This window comes from Lontra canadensis, unplaced genomic scaffold (genome assembly GCF_010015895.1).
Source record: "Lontra canadensis isolate GAN:19392208 unplaced genomic scaffold, GSC_riverotter_1.0 scaffold43, whole genome shotgun sequence".
Lineage (NCBI taxonomy): Eukaryota > Metazoa > Chordata > Mammalia > Carnivora > Mustelidae > Lontra > Lontra canadensis.
Genome location: NW_022631037.1, coordinates 14,407,586 through 14,422,861, shown reverse-complemented (window position 1 = coordinate 14,422,861; position 15,276 = coordinate 14,407,586). Strand labels below are relative to the sequence as shown.

Genomic DNA, 15,276 nt, shown 5'->3' with positions numbered 1-15,276 from the left:
GCTGAAACTGAGGTTCCAGGTAGTCACACGGCTCTGTCAGAATCAAACAATCAGGGGCGCCTGGGTGGCTCAGTGGGTTAAAGCCTCTGCCTTCAGCTCAGGTCATGATCCCAGGGTGCTGGGATTAAGCCCCTCGTCAGGCTCTCTGCTCCTCAGAGAGCCTGGTTCCTCCTCTCTCTCTGCCTGCCTCTCTGCCTACTTGTGATCTCTGTCTGTCAAATACATAAATAAAGTCTTTAAAAAAAAAAAAAAGAATCAAACCATCAGCTCATAGGGGGTCCTGGATTTGAAATCCGGAATGACTCAAAGCCAAAGGTTTTGTGCAGAACCCTCCCCGCCTCCCTTTCTTTCCCTGGCTCCACAGCCTGGATGTTCGCACTCTCCTTACCCTAGGGTAGGGTCAACCCAGAGAAGGTTCTGGAAACATAAGGGGTCCCCCCCTCTACCCTCCCACCGGTGAGGGTAGTCGGGCCCTGGTCAGATTCAAGCACATGGTTAATGTCTAAAAATGTTTGCGCATTCTCTTCCTCTCTCACTTCCCCGGGAGAGGGGTACAGGGCTACCATCAGGGAGCCTGGACTGCAGGAAGCTTTGGTAACTATCTCTGAGGAATCTCAACGCATTCATTTAGGCCTGTCTCGAACACATGCAGGGCCCGGGCAAGCGTACCCATCAACAGAGGACTACATACCACATGCCCAGATATTTATGCTATAAATCAAGCTAAAAACTGTTAAATAAAATAGGTTCTATCCTATTTTGAGAATCTATGTCTCCATAACGAAAAGTATATTTTATAGTGACCTAAAAGGCCATGTTCAAATTTAGAATCCCTGGGCTCCATGGAGAGCTTCCTTCCAGCCCCCAGCCCAGGCCTGCGATTTGCTCCCTTCCTCTTCTGCCTGCACATCTAAGCTACGTCTACACCACAACCCTTACACAATGCCAGCCTTTGGCCACCTCTTAGACCCAGGGTTTTCTGGATCCTGTGACCTGGAACATGATGCAGAAGTGGGGACACAGACGCACCATGTGTCCATCGTTCGCCTGCCAAAGAGCGCAGTCGCAGTCGGAAGGTCAGACATGGGCCTCCCTCCGCCCGGATCTGTGGGAAGCTATGCGTTTGTTCAAGGTGTTGTTTGCCTGTCAAACTAAGCAGGCATTCGTGCAGTGAGCTAGAACCACAACAGTTAACCTCATCCATTGTCTTGCATTAAACCCTAAACCTGACATTTGAAAGGAGATGATACTTTGGACCATTTCAGTCTTTTTGAGGTAAACTTTGTCTCTCTACCCCTGGGCCAGGAGCCGAGGAGGGGGAGACTCGGCCTGCCTATGTTGATATTCACACATAAAATCTCTTCAGCTCTATTTTTTGTTCTTTGCTTAAAAGGTCTTTGCTTCAAAAACTACAGGGGGCGATGAGACAGTTGTATACTCTATCTTGCTTGCGGTAGTGGTTACACAACTGTCTGCATTTATAAAAACCCTTAGACGTACACTAAACGAGGTGAACTTTTAACATACGTAACTTATAACCCCCAAAATTATGTAATAAAAATTCTTCCTTAAAACCACATTTTAAGGAAGGAGCAGGATTTGAAAGAGCAAATTTGTTTGGGCATCTAAAATAACTTCCTTTTCTGTGACATTTAGGGGTGAGTCAGTATCGTGAACATCTGTCATATTTGTAGATGCCCATCATCTTATGAATGGCCTTTCTGGAGGAAATTCCCTTACAATCCTGCCTCCCTGAGAAATCAAGAACTCCAACTCCCAAGCTCCCTTGAGGCTAGGACGCGAGCACGTGACCTACCCTTCACCAATCAGAAACGCTCGTGAAGCCGGCTTCGGAAAGGATACCCAGTCTGTAAGGGGATTCCTCTTCTGCTGGTTTGTTGGCTTCAAAGGCGTTCGAATTCGGGGCTTTCGGTGGTTATGAAGTTGGGTTTCTGGTTACCAGCTAGTGTTGCTTAGGGGAAAGAGGATGGATGGGGGAGTTCCATTCCTTGCTCTCTGCTACTGGCTGTCAGTCCCCTTTGGGAAAGTCCTTAACTTCTCCGAGTTTCTCTTTCCTCATCTGTAGAATGGGCATCAGAGTACTTACCTCATAAGATTCTTGGGAGATTAAATGTGGTGACGCCGGGTCTGGCATGTAGAAGAGTCTGAGTATCAGCTCCCTTCCTTCCTAAAACAGTAGGTAAGATCCTTAAAATTGCTGACCTGTCTTATCAGTCTGGAAGAGTTCCCAGAGTGGGGACCCCATGAGTTTTATTCAGAAGCCAAAGCTGACACTAACCGTTGGAGGGGGCGGGGGAGGGGGGGGGCAGATGGCCATGCAGTTAGGTGGAGATAGGCCCATTACGCTTCCCTCCTCTGCCCATCTCCTTCCCAGCTGTACAGAAGAGTGGCCACTATTTCATGAGCTCTAGGCGAATCCTAGGAAAGTGCTTCGGTTTGATTTCATATCTACTGGTCTGAGCACGGAGAATATGCCAGGTGCTGGGTTAAGCATCTAAGAAATAAACAAGGTGCCACTGAGTTGTAACCTGACGGAGAGAGAAAAATGCATACGTGCCTAGAATAAATATTAGATTGAGAGGTGTTATCACAGGAGTGCGAAGAGAATGCTGTGGGCGTCAGGTATGAATGGTGTGCTCTGGGCTGGCGGCATCAGAAATTCTGCAGGAACTGAGGGCTACTGGAGCTGGTTCTTGAATGATGAGCTGGAGTCTAACAGGAGAAAGAGCCTTCTCTCCTGGGGAGAAGAGCATGTAGAAGAGTCCAGAAGAATGAATGTGCACCGCGCTTTAGGGGAACCCAAAGTTGGCCCAGAATGGCTGGGTACAGGCAGGAGTCAGAGACTGAAGCCGGAGGTGGTGAATGAGCCTTGTTGAGAAGGGCTTTGCATGCCGTGGCGAGGGTACAAGAAGAGGAGGGAGGAGATGGTCTCCTTCAACAACTGTGTGGATGGTTTCAAGACTCCTCCTGTGTTTTCTTGCTGACCAAAGCTCTACTAGGATTTCCTAAATGTTCATAAACTAAGCTTCTCTGAACCTCACCACCCTTCCTGGATATGATCAACGGAATCCCCCAATTGTGAGACTAGAGAGGACATCCAAGATTATCTGGTTCCGTCCCTAGAGGAGGAAACAAGAGAGGGCCTCCTGGAAACCTGGCTGGCCAAGCACAGACTGGAACCCCATATTCTTCCATCACAACAGATGATCTTGAGCTAAACAAGCATATAGACACTGGGCTTTCTAATAACAAAATGTACAAACTCTAGGTGCTCAGCCAGCAACCCCCAAGTGGGAGATCATGGGCAGCCTCTTGGAACACACCACAGAGCCTGGGCTGCTGAGTGGCTCTTGGCCCCAGGCCTGAACCTGCTCACATGCCCTAGCTCCTGGATACGGGGGCAGACCCTGGCTGCAGTGAAGCCAAATGGGGTAGAGCAGTGGCTTGTTGGGGGTGGGATCCAGTGCTTTGAGAGACTGGTGGGGATGAAGAAGCTGCAGGCACCAGAGTTCTTGCCAAGCACTACCAGGACCTGCAGAGGAAGCCCTTCTACCCGGCCCCCATCACCTACATGAGCTCTGGCCAGTGGCAGTCATGGTCTGGGAAGGCCCCAGTGTTGGGTCTACTCCTCAAGGGCCATGTTAGGACTAGGCCACACTGACTCTGCTGAGGCTGTCCCCGGCGCCATCAGGAGGGACTTCAGCATCCACATCAGCAAGAAGCTCATTTGTGCCAGCGACTCCATGGAGGGGGCCCAGAGGGAGATCCAGCCATGGTTCCGGGGCAGTGAGCTGGTGGATTGAGCAGGGCCACCAGGCCAGCATCCACCCAGCCTGAGCACTCAGGCGGACCTCAGCCACGCCAGCAGCCACCTAGGATCAACTCCCTCTGTCGACAAGAACTTCAGCTCACCTCCATGGTCTGCCCCTCTGTCCCAGACCATCTCCCTGTCCACCTTCTCCCCACCCCAGCCCAGTGGGGCTGAGCAACCAAACTTTATGTGCCTTTTAGTATCCTAAGCCAGCAAGAAATTGAACCAAATCCTTTCTGGATCAAAGTGTGAGACAACCTTTGGGATGTCTCCAAAAAGGTATAGTGTGACCTCTGTTCTCCCAAAGTGTGTGTGGGGGGCGGGGGGAACGCTAAAATTCACTGTGTTGTGCATGGCGGTGCATCGCTTATTACAATTTCTGCCATCTCCAAGGTAGAGATGAAGAAGGACTTCATGCAAAGTTGGAAGAGTTTGAGAGTAGAAATAAAGCTTACCTTCTCACACACTTTAATTAATTAGTGGTGCCTGGGTGGCTGAGTCAGTTAAGCATCTGCCTTCGGCTCAGGTCATGATCCTGGGGTCCTGGGAGGGATCCCCGCATCAGGCTCCCTGCTCAGTGGAGTCTGCTTCTCCCTCTCCCTCTCTCCCTCCCCACTCCCATTCATTCTCTCTTTCTCTCACACGTGCACACACGCCCACTCTCTCTCAAATAAATAAAATCTTTAAAAATTACCTAATTGATTAAATGTAACTAAATTTAATTAATCGATAAAACTTAATTAAAATAAAATGTACACACTGTACTATGAAATATGTAGGATTAGCCCAGTGGTGGGCTCCGTCTGGCGTAGGGGGGAGGCTGCAGGCGTGCGGGATTTCTCATTCATCACTCACCCTGAGATCAGCATCACCTTTTCCGGCCTCTGCTTTCACCACAGAGGCTATTTCAGTCCAAGTTTCCAGCTGTTCTTGCCTCCTCACCAAGATAAAGTTTACTGCAGAAGTCTCTCAGTAAGGGACCAAAAAAGCCAAGGAGATTCTGGGTAACCGTCAGGTGCACGCAGGGGCCCTGGCATGGGGCTGTTGGGACAGGAGGGCAGTGTGGCCATCACTTCCCCCCCACTGGCTGAAACTAGAATGGTATGAGGTTTCTCTGAGCCATTCTAGAAGGACAAATGGCTCGTCTGCTTTCCCTTTCACCTTTCCTCAGACCCTCAGCCTCACCTGCCCCCACTCCTTCCCTCACAGAGCTCAGTGACATGAAAAACACAGACCCATAAACTCTTCCTCTCGGCACTGAACCAGGTGGCAAAACAGGAAGCATCTTCTTGTTAAGACAAACCCATTGTGTTCTCTGTGCACGCGTGTCCTCGCAAGCGGCAGGAAACCGCCACCGGGCCATGGCAACAGGTGTCTGGGTGACCTGAGGCCTCATGCTAGTCTGTGCCTGTCCCTCCTGCCCTTATCCTCCTCCTGGAGAGCTACCTCCTTCCGCCTGCCGCCTGACAGCTCCTCACCTCACCCTGTGGCTTCTTTCCTTTGTAGTGACCCAACACCTGATAAAGACCTTCAAAGGCCCTCTGCCCTAAAAAAATGACAGCCTCTCTCCAAATAGAATTCTTAACACTGAGCAACCAACAGGAAATATACACATACCCTGGAATTAAGAGAGCTTCTTCTTTAGAGGTTCAAATTACAAAATTCTAGGTAAGTTCAAAGCAGAACCTTTCTCAAATTTAGGGCATCCTTATCTGGCTGGAACCCTAAATCAATACCAAGCCCACTACCCTGGACTTTCACATGGGAATAGATTGTTCCCAAGTAAAATAAAACAGGGATTGGAGGTGGAGGGAGGAATAAGTGGTACCATCTTGGACTTGATCTATTTGCCCAGAGGGACAGGAAGCGGTAGGACCCTCGGGGTAGAGCCAAGAAATGGGTACTTTGACAAGGGCTCCAGCTGCAAGTAAGACAGGACTGAGTTTCTGCTTATCTGGCTCCCTCCAGGGGACTCAGGGTGTGCTTCCTTCTGCTGGATCTCTCCAGATCTCACCTTGCAGAGAAGATCTCTGTTCTTTCCTATGATAGCAGAGAGGGTGAGTTTACGGTAGGGTATTTTATTGCTTTTTTTTTTTTTACATTTTTTTCTAGTCTTACTGAGATAGAATGGACATACAGCCCTGTATTAAGTTCAAGGTACACAGCATCATGACTTGATTTCTGCATTTATTAGAAATGTGAAATTATTATCACAATTAGTTCACATGTCATCTTGTAGATACAATAATTTTTTTCTGGTGATAAGAACTCTTAAGATTCACTCTCTTGGGGACTTTCAAATATACTACCCATCAGTGTCACCTACATTGACCTTGTCTCCTGCCACACTCCTGCTCAGTCTTCTCTGCCCCTGTGCTCTTTCCACCTTAATTTTGTGATCTGATGTCTCAGCTCACACCCAAGCTTGACAAAGGTAAGTGTGCTTTTATCAACGTTTTTGAGAGATTTCAGCCAGGAGAGAGGGCAATCCAGACTTTTTAATACTATTTTCAGACATGCCTTTGGTTTTTTTAATTTCTTCTGGATTCTGTCTTCAGTCAATATCATCCATTCTGCATGTCTTATTTAATATACATGATAAGACCAGTTCGTCAAACAGAGGCCTTTAGAAGCTTACCTTGAAAAATCAGTATTTTTCCAGTTTGTTGACAGAATTTACATATGAACCCTGTTTGTCTTGAGAAGACCAGATGGGTCACATCAGTAAAAGTACATCGCTCTTTACAAATTCTAGCAGCCTAGGTTCTTAGTTGGGAAACACAACCTTAGCTAATTGATTCAGAAAAAGGAGTTCATTAAAAGGATACAAGGTGGGTCCAAGAACTGGTAAGAAACAGTAAGACCATGTTCAGGGCTTTCCAGACAGAAACAGTTCAGCTACGTTATTCTTTACCCTCTAGGCCAGCAAGTCATCAGTGGGTGATTGAACTGAATAACTAGGAAGGTTTCTTCCAGATCTTCTTCCCTGCTTCTTCTCAGAAACCTCCGTTCATGGGTAGGACTTCCCCCAAAAGCAGAGCGCACATTCTCAGAGAAGGGGACAGGGTGCAGGAAGCCTTGTCTGAGGGCATCTTTTCCAAGCAAGGAGGGGACAGCCATGGCCTGAGTCCTTCGCGTCATGCCTAGTGTCAACCTGGTATGAAGGGAAAAGCCCCTTAGCTTGGAGTCAAAGGTCAAGTCACTTCTTCTCTTTGAACTCTCAGTTTCCTCAATCAGAAAACTGAAACCCAGCAAACCGAGCAACCGTGAAGGTTACATGGATATGATCTAAGAATGGGCTTAGGAATATGGAAGCCCTATACAAATGTGGAGGCTTACTATTTTCCATTAGTTAGCAAGCTCTGTGGTCGTTAGTTGGCCATGGCTTATTGGGCCTTCAAGTCCTAGCACTTGACCCAATACCTGGCAGAGCAGGAGCTCAGTAAATGGATATTGGATGAGTGGATGGACGGACAAATGGACGAGCAGACAAGCAGAGAACAGTCAATTCTAGGAAATGCTTTGGATACCATATGTTGACACATCACAATGGCAAAGAGAGATTCGCTCTGAAGACACAGCAAAAGCAAAAAATGTCTCATGTGCCAAACACAACCTCCCACTGCTTGGGTAACAGGCCAGAAATCGACCCACAGGCTACATCTGCCCTGCAAGAAGGCCAAGTTCAACAATGGGGCTCTCCCAGTATCCTGAACTCCTGAACAGAGTAATCTGAGAAAGTAAGCGACTTGTTTAAGGTCGATGGGCAGCACTTCTGGCCTTGCACTTTGTCCTGACAGCTCGCCGCTATCCTCCACTCTTACCCGGGTTGCTCCTACTGCTCTGAGATGACACTCTTTCTCATGGTCTCCCCTACATGCTCCTGCTGCACCTTGGGCTTGCCCCCCCCCCCCCCCCCCACATTGTACTATATTCTGTCTTCCATTACTTGTTTAAATATTATGAAATGTTTACTACATGAAGGTATAAAGAACAATACTGTGATATTACTGCATACCTCTCTATTTGCATCCTTTTCCCTTCCCATGTTGAGTTGACTGTATACCTTCTCATGCATGTTTTTATACTTTTAGTGCTTATACTTTTAAACTGCCTCTTTATTTTTCCATCTTCCCCACTGTAATGGAATAAACGTTTGTGTCCCTCCAAAATCCATATGTTGAAACCCTAACCCCCCAAGGTGGAAACATTTGGAGTTGGAGCCTCTCAAGGCTGTCATTAAGGTTAAATAAGGTCAAAAGAGAGGGGCTCTGATCCAGTAGGATTAATGTCCTTATAAGAAGAGATATCAGAGGCCTCTCTCTCTCTCCTCCTCTCTCCTCACCCCTTTGCATGAACTGAGAAAAGGTCAGGTGAGGGCATAGCAAGAAGGTAGGCATCTACAAGCCAGGAAGAGAGGCTGACCCTGGGTGTGTTGGACCCTGATCTGTAACTTCCAGGCTCCAGGCTGTGCTAAATACATTTCTGTTGTTTAAGCCACCCAATCTATGGTATGTTGTCAGCCTGAGCTGACTAATACACCCACTATGCCCCCAAGTGAGCTAGGAAAGCCCAGAGACCATGGGTGTCACCCTTGTATTCGTAGAGTCCAGAGCCATGCCTGACACGAGTGCCTGTCAGATATATTTGTAAAATAAATCAATTAAGTCACTGCGGAACCAAAACAGATGTCCTGGGGCCTATTCCCTGGGAGCAAATTGTTCTCTGCTCTGCCATAATACGGGTCCTATTCAAGCTGCTGCTGAGACCAGCAGCGTCTACAGTCAACTCCCACCAAAGTCAATTTAAAAGGAAGAAAGGGGATCCCAAGAAAGAGGTGGAGGGAGGGCTGGCATCTCAGGAAAGTCACTTTATTAATCAATTAAATGTTTGTTAGGCACCTGCTTATCAGGTATTCAGTGTCAAACAGCCTCCATTTGTGTGAGGCGATCAGTCTTTAAAAGACCAAAGACCTAGTGGTCCAAAGATGCTCTGGATATAAGCAAACCCAGTGCAACTGCTTCTCTTATGGCCATGTCCTTTGTATGGACACTTCAGAGTATACACGGCAGTCCCAATGGAGAACATAGACTCGAAGGGCTCACCTTCACTCATAAGACTAAGCACATCCTTGGCACAGCTTCAACACAATAGAGCCCACTCCCATGAGCCCCTGAGCATCAGTAAGGGGAGTCACTGTGTTGACTTTTAAGATTCTCCAGAAGGAAAAAATGGTGGGAAGGCACCTGGGCATCTCAGTCAGTTAAGCGTCTGACTCTTGATTTCGGCTCAGGTCATGATCTCAGGGTCGTGAGATCGAGCCCGGAATCGGGCTCCGTACTCAGCAAGGAGTCTGCTGGAAACTCTCTCTCTCTCCCTCTGCTCCTCCTCCTCTCTCCACCTCTCCCTTGCTCTCAAATAAATAAATCTTTAAAAAAAAATTATTCTCCAGAAGAAAAGAGGCAGCAGTCTCAAGAGGCTGGCTTCAAGTCTCTTGCTAGACATACAACACATGCTCCATAACAAGTGGGATGGGGCAGAACCTTCCACGAGAGAGGACATCACCCAGGGGACCCATTATTGAACTATTACTGAACTATACCAAACTACATAAAAAATTTCTCTCTCGTTCTTTTTTTTTTTTCTATCATCACTGCATTGTTAGAGGCAACACAAAGACAACCTGGAAAAGTACACAGCACAATTTTGTGTTCACGGAACATAAAGTCCACTCCAGAATAGAAAATAGTTCACATGCCAATTTGGGTGTCCCCAGAGTAAAGTGCTATGGAAGTTCAGAGAAGAAAAAGCAGTAGAAGCGGGCCATCCTGGGCCTCCATGGATGGGATGGGACGTGGAAAGTCATCCTGGGTTCCTCCTATACCGTACCTCCCATAAAAAATTCATTCACAGCGAAGAGTCACTGACTGCATGCCACCATGAAGAAGGAAAGCTCACAATCAGTGTTGAAAAATACTAGGGAATCCCCATGGTCTTGCTCAGAGACCAGCTAGGAAACTGAAACTGAACATTCCCAGGCAACAACATGCAATGTCCATACAGCCAGAGTTGAAGGTTCAGGCAGGAAAGTGAGAGGAAGAAAAGGATTTGGAGGCAGCACCACCACTTAGCATCAGGCAGAAGCTGCTAAGGAGACCAGAATCAGCAGCCTCTTATCCTTCTACCCCAACAACATGCTGCTTCTGCCACAAAATTCTCCCGTCCTTCCCAGTATATTTGTGGACCTTCTATGGGGGCCTACACCAACTAGAGAACCAAAGAAAATTCCTGAGGATAACAAGAACTATCCTGAAAAGAGAGTCTGGACTGTATGTGGTCCAATTCCATGATTTTCAGAAGGGCGGCCAAGAACCAGAGAGAGGAAGTGACTTGCCCAAAGTCACAGAGTGAGTTATAGCCGAGGCAAGGCTGGAACACAGGTCTTCTACCTCTAAGTTTATTTTTTCTTAGAAGCATCTGGTACGTGGAAAAGGGCTGCAGGAGGAAGCTTCTGGAAGAATTCCAAACTGAAGTTGTCCTGCCCTTCTTTACCAACACCCTGCCCAGATATAACCCCTGAGAGTCCGGTCCACCTAGTTCAAGAGATTTCCTATATCCCTAAAAGCAAATGGGCTCCAAATGCCAGTGATGAAAATAGTCAAAATCTTTGGGCTGAAAGGAAGATCCGGTGAGGGCTTCTCATGCTTCCATTTGGGGAATTTGGGATAACACAAATGGTTGAGCCATAAGCAGGATGTCACAAGAAAGCCCTACACTTCAATCACAAGAAAGCCCTACACTATGCCAAAGCTTAGGCGTCTGCTAAGCAGCCCAGCCTCCCCCTTTACACTTGAGAAAACCAAGGCCCGGAGAAGGGAAGCAACTTGCCCAAGATCATACAGGGAGTTAAGCTCACTGCACTACACTCCAACAGAATGTCCATCATTTGGGGAGAAGAAACCGTATTCTATCCCCTTGTCCATCTGCCTTCCTGCCCTGTGCAATCTGGGATTTCGTTCCCTTATTTTAGGTAAAGCATCATGTCATGTTTGGTCTTGGTCCTAACTATAGAGAATGTATAATTTAACCTTAATTTCTTCTGAACCTTAAATTCTTTGGGGACTGGAATCACCTTGTATCAGTCAGGGCTGAAGCAAACAAGAGTCACTCTAGGTATTTGAAACAAAATCAATTTAATATAGGGAACCAGTTATCCAGGTGATGGAAGAGCTGAGAAGTCAAACAGTGCATGGTGAGGCCACCCAGAGATTAATAACAGCAGGAAGTTGCCAGTATCCCCAGAGCTGGAGGAACATACGGAGAAAGTAGTATTACCAGGGCCCAGAAACTAGGGCAGGAGCTAGAGTCCAGGTACTGGCCCCACAGAGGCAGGGGCTGGCTGATGGACTCTAGAATCACAGACAGGGAGCCACTGCTGAGGATGCCTCTAGGAGCAGAGAAGGAAACATCCTAGGCATGGAAAAAGGTAGACCATGCAAACAACACCCAAAGAGGAGTTTGAAAGGCTATACTAATATCAGACAAAATAGACTTTAAGACAAAAATTGATTATAGGGACAAAGAACATTTTATAATGATAAAAAGAGTTTATAATTGATGAACTGACCCTTTTATCAGAAATAAACATATATGCTCCTAAAAAAGAAAGCCCAAAGACACATGAAGCAAACACTGACAGAACTGAAGGGAGAAATACACAATTCAACAATCCTGATTGGGGACTTCAATATCCTACTTTCAATAGTGGACATAACAACATGGCAGTCAATCAATAAGGAAACAGAAAATTTGAACAACATTATAAATTAAGTGGACCTGACAGATACTACAGACTACTTCCCCCAACAAGACCTCTTCCAAGGTGCACATGGAACATTCTCCAAGACAGACCTCATGTTAGGATATGAAATGAATCTCAGGAAATGTAAAAGAATTGAAATCATACAAAGTATAGTCTCTGACCACAATCAATAACAGAAGGAAATTTTAAGAACCAACAGATACATGGAAATTAAAGAGCATACTCTTAAATAATCAATGGGCCTAAGAACTCACAAGGAAAATTAGAAAATACTTTGAGATTAATGAAAATGAAAACACAGGGGCGCCCGGGTGGCTCAGTGGGTTGAGCCTCTGCCTTCGGCTTGGGTCATGATCTCAGGTCCTGAGATCGAGCACCGCATCGGGCTCTCTGCTCAGTGCGGAGCCTGCTTCCCCCTCTCTCTCTGCCTGCCTCTCTGCCTACTTGTGGTCTCTCTCTCTCTGTCAAATAAATAAATAAATAATCTTTAAAAAAAAAAGAAAATGAAAACAACATATCAACACCTACGGGTTGTAGCTAAGTGCGTACTTGGAAATTTATAGCTATAAATGCTTATATTGGGAAAAAAAGAAGAATGATCTCATATAAAGAACCTAACCTTTCATCTTAAGAAATCAGAAAAAAAAAAAAAAAAAGACTAAAGTAAACCTGAATCAAGCAGAAGGAAAAAAATAATAAAGACAAGAATGGAACCAAATGAAATAGAGAATAGGAAAAAGTAAGGAAAACCAATAAGACCAAAAATTAGTATGTTGAAAAGATTTCCAAAATTGACAGATCTTTAATTACACTTATACTGATACCCCAACTACACAAAGATGTCGCAAGAAAATAAAACTACAGGGGCACCTGAGTGGCTCAGTCAGTTAAGCACTGCCTTTGGCTCAGGTCATCTTCCCAGGGTCCTAGGATCAAGCTTTCCTGCTCAGCGGGGAGTCTGCTTCTTCCTCTGTCCCTCCCCACACTGATGCACTCACTCTCTCTCTCTCAAACAAAATCTTTTTTAAAAAGTTTAAAAAAAAAAAAAAAGAAAACTACAATTATCACTTATAAATATAGAAGCAAAATCCTCAACAAAATATTAACACCCCAATCCAGCAACATATAAAAAATGATTATACACCATGACCCAGTGATTTACCCCAGGAATTCAAGGTTGGCTCAAGATACAAAAATTAATCTACATATTTTCTATATTTATTAGAACAAAGCACAAAAAAACTAAAGTGGACACAGAAAAAAACATTTAACAAACTCCAACATTTGGGGAATAGAAGGGAACATGATACCAGAAATTAACTCAAAATGGATCAGAGCTAAATGTCAAAACTAGAAGTATAGCGGCGCCTGGGTGGCTCAGTGGGTTAAGCCTCTGCCTTTGGCCGGGGTCATGATCTCAGGGTCCAGGGATCAAGCCCCGCATTGGGCTCTCTGCTCGGCAGGGAGCCTGCTTCTCCCTCTCTCTCTGCCTGCCTCTCTGCCTACTTATGATCTCTCTCTGTCAAGTAAATAAATAAGATCTTAAAAAAAAATTAGAAGTATAAAACTCTCAGAAGAAAACATAAGAATTAATTAAAGCTTCTTGAACTTGAATTAGGCAATGGATTTTTAGATAGACTGCCAAAAGCACAAGTGACGAAAAAAAATAAATAAATTGGGCCCTAAAATTTTTTTAAAGATTTTATTTATTTATTTGACAGAGAGAGATCACAAGTAGACAGAGAAGCAGGCAGAGAGAGAGAGGGAAGCAGGCTCCCTGCTGAGCAGAGAGCCCGATGTGGCACTTGATCCCAGGACCCTGGGATCATAACCTGAGCCGAAGGCAGCGGCTTAACCCACTGAGCCACCCAGGCACCCGGGCCCTAAAATTTTAAAGTTGTTTGCTTTAAAGTCAGAGAGCACCATCAAGAAGGTGAAAAGATAGTCCACAGAATGGAGGAAAATATTTACAAGTACTGTATCTGATAAAGGACTTGTGTCTAGAATAAATAAGGAACTCTTAAAAACTCACAATAAAAAAAAAATTTTTTTTAATGGGCAAATTATTTATTTATTTATTTTTAAAGATCTTATTTATTTTTATCATTTGAGAGAGAGAGAGTGAGAGAGAGCACGAGTGGGGTGAAGGGCAGAGGGAGAAGCAGACTCCCTGCTGAGCAGGTGGCCCGACGCAGGACTCAATCCTGGGACTCTAGGATCATGACCTGAGCAGAAGGCAGATGCTTAACCAGCTGAGCCACCCAGGCATCCTGGGAAAGTGACTTAAATAGATGTTTCTTCAAATATAGCAATGGTCAATAAGCACATGAAAATGTGCTCAACGTCATTAGGGTAATGCAAATCAAAACCACAATGAGATACCATCTCATAACCACCAGAAGACTAGAATCAAAGAGACAATAACAGGTTTTTTCAAGGATCCTTCATATATTGAACCGTATTATATATTGTGTATGAGAATATAAAATCATGAGGCCACTTTGGGAAATAGCTTGACAGTTCTTCAAAATGTTAAACATTGGGGGCACCTGGATGGCTCAGTCAGTTAAGCATCTAACTCTTAATTTCGTCTCAGGTCATGATCTCAGGGGTCATGAGATAAAGCCCTATGCCAGGCTCTGTGCTCAGTGTGAAGTCTGCTTGAGATTTTCTCTCTCCCTCTACCACTGCCCCTCCCCTCCACCCTTAGGTGTGCTCTCCCTCATAAATAAATAAATAAATAAATAAATAAAACCATTAAACATGGAATTACCATATGACCCGGCAATTCCACTCCTAGGTATGTACCCAAGAGAAATAAAAACATTTGTCCACACAAAAATTTGTACATGACTGTTCATAGCAGCATGATTCATAAGAGCCACAAAGTAGAAACCATCCAAATGTTGAACTGATAACAAATAAACCAAATGTGGTATATCCATACGATGGAATATTAATGGGCCATGAAAAGCAATGAGGCTATGAGATGTGGATTAACCTATAACAAGGATGAACCTTTAAAACAGGATGCTAAGTGAAACAAGCAAGACATAAAGGCCATATATAAAAATCTATTGATGCAAAGTGTCTACAAAAGGCAAATCGATAGAAAGATTGGTGGTGGCGACCAGGGCCTGGGGACAGGGTTGGAGGAGAGATGGGGAGTCATTGCTAACAAATGGGAAGAGGTAATTAAAAAATCTTCTAAAATTGATGGTGGTAATGTTTGCACAACTCTGTGAATATACAAAACCATTGACTGGTACACTTTAAAAAGGTGAATTATATATATGTAAATGTGAGTTCTATCTCAATAAAGCTGTCCGAAATATTCTGACATCCCCCTTCTCCTCTACCTTCCATCATCTGTCAGTTCCTCCCACTGGCCAAATCTACCTGAGAAGCTGGAGGACAAAGTGGTTTGGGAAATGTAGTTTTCTGTGACACGGAATCCCTCGTTCACCTCTGATGCCCTGGCCCGAGGTATTCAGGATTAAACATGTGTCCAATCAATAACTGGCCCAAATTCTCCTGCCTTGGGTTGGGATCCTTAACTGCTGGGCTACACAGGGGGCTTTTTCAATATAAATAACCTGATGATTCATGATCCTATGACCAG

The 15,276-nt window shown here is 45.3% G+C and overlaps 1 pseudogene; it reads left to right on the top strand.

Moving 5' to 3' along the window:
- The first annotated feature begins 942 nt into the window (after window positions 1-942).
- On the top strand, window positions 943-3,858 carry LOC116875972 (annotated as a pseudogene).
- Window positions 3,859-15,276: the final 11,418 nt, after the last annotated feature.